Consider the following 6434-nt stretch of genomic DNA (forward strand, 5'->3'; position numbering starts at 1 on the left):
CGGTTTTTCTGGCTGAACAAGACAAACATATGTCAAAACCGATTATTTTTCGAATGCATATATTCAAGGATGCCGAAGAGGCCAGCATAATGACTTTCAGACCATTGGCATAATTTGGCAACCCTATTTGTACACCAGCACACAACTCGGACTAGAATTTTCAATATTCCGACGAAATATGAATGCCAAGTCATTAGGATGTTCACTTGTAAGCTTCAGCACAGATTCTATCCTCATTATTAGTTCCTTTTCACGATGTCACGAATGAAATTTACACCAAATTTCCCGTCGCGTTTTTAACAACGAATCTTTGCTTGTGTAAAATTTCACCTGATTTGTAAGGAAGATTATTTCTCACGCAGGTTACGGCAAAGTTCAAGAGTGTGCAAGGTCACCTCTCATGCAGATATAACAGTAGACCCATGGTCACAGTCCGAATTTCCTTTGCAACACATGCCTCCCAAATGAGCAACACGAATCCGTTGTTTCAAATCATTCCTCATGTACGCCACATATGAGACACCAAACAAAAGTTTCATTTGTCATTGACTTGTTTCATAGTATCCTCAGAATGTGGGATGCTCCATGAACACCTTCTTAATAACTCCCCTGGAATTAGAATCGGAAGGCAGATTGGACAGTGAAATGCATTCTATTCTGGGCACTAATCATTCCACATTGATCACAAAACAGTACACTATTTGAATTGTTCCCCACAAAACAGACGGTGGGTGGAAAATCAGGTTAGTGGGGCAGTTTAAACCTAGATTTCCATCCAGTTGATCCTGTGTGTTCTCTGACATTTCATGGAAGTACGCCCAGTCGCCGAGATAGTGTTTTGTTCACAGTTTATATTGTCAAAAAAGAGAGGGGTACATCAGTTCCCTAGCATTTCTCACTTGTTAGACATATCGGGCCACGTCTACCGGGTACGGTTAGCAGGACCAAAGCTTCATGTGAGCCACGATTAGATGTCCTTTCGGACAAATTTGTTCCCAGTAGCACTGACAAAAGCTGTATGGAAGAGCGGTTGCTAATCTACTGGCATCCAGTTTATCGTAAGCCAATTGAAGAAAATTTGGTAAGGATTGTAGGCGGAACGGAACTCGTTTGTGCACGGACACCCATCCAAGCACCCACCCACATATTCAGTCAACATCCTAGACGAACCGATTAGATTGTATTCTACTTGATTATGTTTTTGTTACTAAAGCGACCGATCGGCCATTCTTGGTCCAAATAAATTTGCGTGAACACCTTTAGGTTTTTGTCCTTACTTCGTGAGCCGACATAATACAAATAAACCCAGCATGCTGAATGGCAATGTTTGTGGCCTACGAACAGAGAGTGGATTGTTTACCTTACACTGCGAGCATTGAAGCCTGAATTAGTAGTTTCTGAAGTCATTGCACACCGGAATATTAGTAGCCTTTAGCAAATGGTGAAATGCGCTGATCAACATTAGGCCCAGCCTACCGTGTCTGGCATACTGATCGAAAATAATTTGTTTTGTATTCACTCCGTTCATAATATTCAAGTTTATACCCGCACTGCAAGTTGGCCGGTCTATGACGCAAGGTAGCGGCGAGTTGCGACTTTGGAATAGAACCCCGTGTAGCTGTCACGGAGGCCCACTGAACCTTACCGAATCAAAACTCATAATCAGTAAACTAACACACACTAAGCCTGGGAATTTAGTTAATCTTCGCTGCCTTAAATAAGTTGTACAAGCAAGTTAAAGCTGTCACAGAAGGCGTTAAACTAAAACTATGGTGGAATGGAAATGCAGCATTTGTGCTATTCCAGCTAACTTATTGGTTTTATTCTGTCCTTTGATACATTCTGCAATTAAAGACAGGCGGAAGCATACAGGAGCAAATTGAACGACAATAAATTGTTTTAGTGGATGGATGATAAAGTTGATGCAGTTGTAAATCAATGCATGATACTGATTCCCTGATGATTACTTACACTGAGGTACAGTTTGCGCTTGACAACAGACAGAGGGAGGGTTTCACTTGTCACTAGTGTTGTGCGTGGTAAACAACAATAACACCAAATAACTCCTTAATCAGAACACAAAGCGATCTGGCTGGAATGACGATACCAGACATTCACTGAGAGTCATGCTAAATAAACTGTCCTCAGATTCCGTTAAGTTCGTACTGTCTTAGCACAGAGGAACTCAGTACACCTCTAGTTGATTGATGGATTCTCTGGGTGTCACCCAGTGAGCAATCGCTTTTATACAGGCTGGTCGACTGAGGAAAGAATCGGATAGGTTTACCAATTAAAGCGTGGGATAAGGGTAGGTGAGGAACGGTAAACAAACGGCAGCCAAGCCGAATTATACTTGTCGGTTGCTAAGGTTTTTAGAGCACGAATTGCAATCAAGAGTGAAGAGGCTGTGACCGGGTATTACGTCACATATTCCGCGTAGCCCTGTACATTTTTTCACTCACGATTGTTACTCTTAATCAGTTATCATGTGCAATGGGCAGACAAAATCTCTCACGTCGTTTGCTAACAAACAACCGCCTTACCGTCTAACCATTTTGAAAAGACTTGAAAATTCTCCGTTGAATCCAACCTATGAGCTACCTTATGGGAAGCTGTCAGCATTGTGTACAACTAAGATGTATAATCGGGATGGTCAGCTAAGGAAGCCGTCTTTCTCCCGTAAGCGAGCTGGATATTATACACTTATCGACTCAGGTCAATAAAAGATCATCTCAAAGAGTAAAACTTCTCGGTTGTTCGGTGCGCGAAGTTGCCCAACAAGCTTACAACATTGCCGTTTCATCGATCACGCAAAAATGGCTGAAAGTCACTATATGTCAACTAATACATATAGATACTTTGAAATCGAAGGCACACAGATATAGTACAATAGATAAATGGTAAGATAGACTGCGGTGAATTTCACGATCTGATAAATTATATAACAATGAGCATATTTAAAGGCTAATGAGTAGGCAAATTCCGAGTTCCCTTCAATGAACGCGGTTTTTATGTATATTGTAGGCTTTTTAATGCAAGATACATTTTTGTACGTTTCATACAACAGCAGTGAGCCTTTCCTACAACTCAGTGTATTTGCTGGAGCTATGGAAATAGGAGTATATTATTCGGGCACATTATTCGTGTATTTAATCAATATGGCAAGGCACATTCTGTGTTACTGAAACTCTGGCTGTGCAATCGTTCTTCGTACTCTCATGGTGAATTACACCACATACAGTCATTTATGTGAAGTCTGTATCTGCCATGGGGATGCACGCTTTTGCTGAATTGGACATCTCTTAGATCAGCTGTGTCAATCACCAGTGTGGGGCAGTAGTGTTGAAGAAACTTGTGAAATGTAAAAACCCTTATAGCATTTTAATCACCAGCTGAGTGTAGCCACTAACATGACTGTGGTGTGAAAACTCCGATTTCCACAATATTTCAAAACGAATTCAGGGTGGGTAACCCCTATTACTTTATAGTGTCATTTTGACCATACTAGATTAATTTGATCCGATCCATCAAAATATTTGGCCAGTTGTTCATTATCGTTCTTGACGATACGTTCGCTCATTATTCATGTCGAGCAAGACCTAATGATGCTCTTGTAGTTTCGTCTGGATTTTCGTCTCTTCATGTTATATTCTGAATAAGCTGGACAAGTATGGCTGTAAATGAGCCTTGAAATTCCTCCGGATATGGGCGATGGCAGATGTGGTCTTATTTTCATACAAATAGAAAGTTCATCACTACCTGAACAAGTTTACTGTTATGAAATTTTTTAAAACGTGAGTCATTTAGGTGCGCTGGTTCAGTGTTCTAAACACCTGAAGGTGACAAGGCTTGGAAGCACGCTTAGCTGAATTCAATCCGTGACCTTCAACACCTTTGCAGATTGCATCATTTGATCGAACTGATGAGATTCTAGTTAGTAGTATATATACAAATAATTTGTTCAGCCAACTGTTGAGAAACTCAAAATGCATCAGCATGCTACACTCGCTCACATTCACAATTTTTAATAATCTAAACACTAGATAATTGTCAGGTCTTAGCAGATTACGTACTTTTAAGTCAAGAGGATAAATTTGTACTAACCCAAGTTCTCTTATTCAAAATTCGCCAGCGTCAGGTGTGTTTCGGGTAATGAAGATCAGTTCACATATTATCGGTTTGGGTTCCCGAATCTTTCGTCAAAACTTCATCGCATATTGAAATGCGATTGAAATAATGGTTCATTAAATCAAACCGCCAAACTCAAACCACATTTTTGCACTGCTTGAATTGGCTGAGATTTTGCCTTCGTATTCACTAGTAATTATTTGGTCGAAAAAATGTTCTATAGAGGAGGAATGACGTTCTGGTGTAAATTTTACCTTTCGTTCCCAGGACATACGGGAAGCAGCCGATACTACCTTTTGAGCAAACGTGAGATTTTCAGATCTGTTCCAACCAGGCTGAACAACTCTACCAAGAACAACTTCATGAAACGGGCATCGGAGGATTACTCGTGTTTCTCTCTTATCACATGATAGCCAAATATTTGTTTTTATTGCTTTTATTGTAACAGTAGCAAGCAACATATTACCAAATGTTGGAGTCTCAACAGTCTTACAGAGTGGAAGCGTCAAAGGCTAATCATTGCTGCCTTCACAGCATTTTGCGTTTTGTTACACTTGTTTGACCGCATTTGGAAATGACGTCGAGTGACTGATAGCCAAATTGTTTGCATAGGGTAGTTTCTCTATTGAAGCGAGGAGCAATCTACGCCAAATTATATGGAAGAAGAAGATACAATAAATAATCTTGCCTGCACGTATTGTGTAGAGCTTTTTCTACCGCATATCCCAGGGACACGACCCATCACCTAATAATGGTTACATTGATGAATTGATTACATGTAATCGAAACTACCAGCAACAAATGTACAAAGGTCTGCATGAATCCATCGATTTCAGTTATTGATTTGCTCAAAAAAATAATAAATACCCACGATGTAGACGTAAAACTACTTGATATGTTCCAACGAACACTCATAGATTTGAAGCAGTACCTTGATGCTAAAAAATTAACCATACGTTTTTCATCCAGTGTCAGTGACATGCTTTTTTGCCATTACGTGAGATACAATGAATTTCTGTGCTGGCTAGAGGTGCCAGAACTTAAGCAGATATCCAGGGGCTGGAAATGTGCGTGTGTGTGAAAATGTGGACGCATTATTACTATGCGTTTACCTTGAATTTTCGAACGAGTCTCAAAATGAAGTCATTTTATGTTGATCAAATTAGCGAACTACATTAATTTGCAAACAAAATTGATTTTGCGAGAGTTTCACCTGGAATCCAGCAGAATCTACCTTTTGTGATGTCAAATTATTTTTAATTGCATTTGGGACCTGTTGCTGAGAAACGTCCACGTGAACATGAATACCTCCTATTTTCATTTGTGGCTTTTTCTAGTTTGTTATCATCTAATTTTTACTCAGCTGTGTACGCAATGGCAAGTCGAAATATCCTTTACCCGGGTTTGTATGAACATTCCCACTGGAGGACATCGCAAACGAGGAGTTCAAATAACACGCATTAAACTTCGAGCGGAACACGATGAGCTCTATTTATACTCACATTTTGTTGGCATAAGGTGTGGCTGCTTTAGTTAAATACTGTCTTCACAAAAACGTGTTCTGCCTAATTCGGAGGATATCTGTCGTTACACTTGTGTTCCCAACAATATCGCTTGCTGGGAGTAATGGCAAAGAAATTCTGCCACGCTCTTTGTCACCCGTTTTCACTCATGGTGAATGGTGATTAAGTTTCCCAGTCATTTATCTTAAAAACAGTTTAAAAATTATGACTGCAGTTTCTTCGGATCTGTATTGTTACAAAAAACACAGCAAGTGAATAAAGTGATTCAGAATCAACAGGTTCAGTATACAGTCATCATCAAGGAAGTTTGACAGCAATCGGTACAGACAAAAGGTTGGTTATTTATTGAGCTATCGATTGGCAGTTCATTTAGGCGTTGTTCCAGCACTACGGTGCTCTGAAACACAGAAAGTAAACGATTTCAACCTTTTGATTAGCTGGACAATGCGCAACATTCGAACAATGGAAATTAGGTAGTCAACTAGTCTTTGAGTATCAAGGGTATACATGGAGGCTGTCTTCGGAGATTAATAGTGGAAGTTCAGGGAAAAAGAACTCCGAAGCCTACCCTTCCTTCTTGGCTACCAATGCAGATGTCACCGCAACTGCAGGGTACCTGAAAATTAGCACTGATATCAAACACATGCAGTGGTATGCATCTTTAAGTAGGACTGCTTTTAATTTGCGAAAGGGAGGTTGATAAGTGGAAGCGAAGTTTATCACTGTGGTAGATTGGGTTGCATCTGTGTAATCGACGGGAACCGTTATCTGCATTGACTGACT

This window comes from Opisthorchis viverrini (genome assembly GCF_000715545.1).
Source record: "Opisthorchis viverrini unplaced genomic scaffold opera_v5_115, whole genome shotgun sequence".
In the NCBI taxonomy this organism is placed as follows: domain Eukaryota; kingdom Metazoa; phylum Platyhelminthes; class Trematoda; order Opisthorchiida; family Opisthorchiidae; genus Opisthorchis; species Opisthorchis viverrini.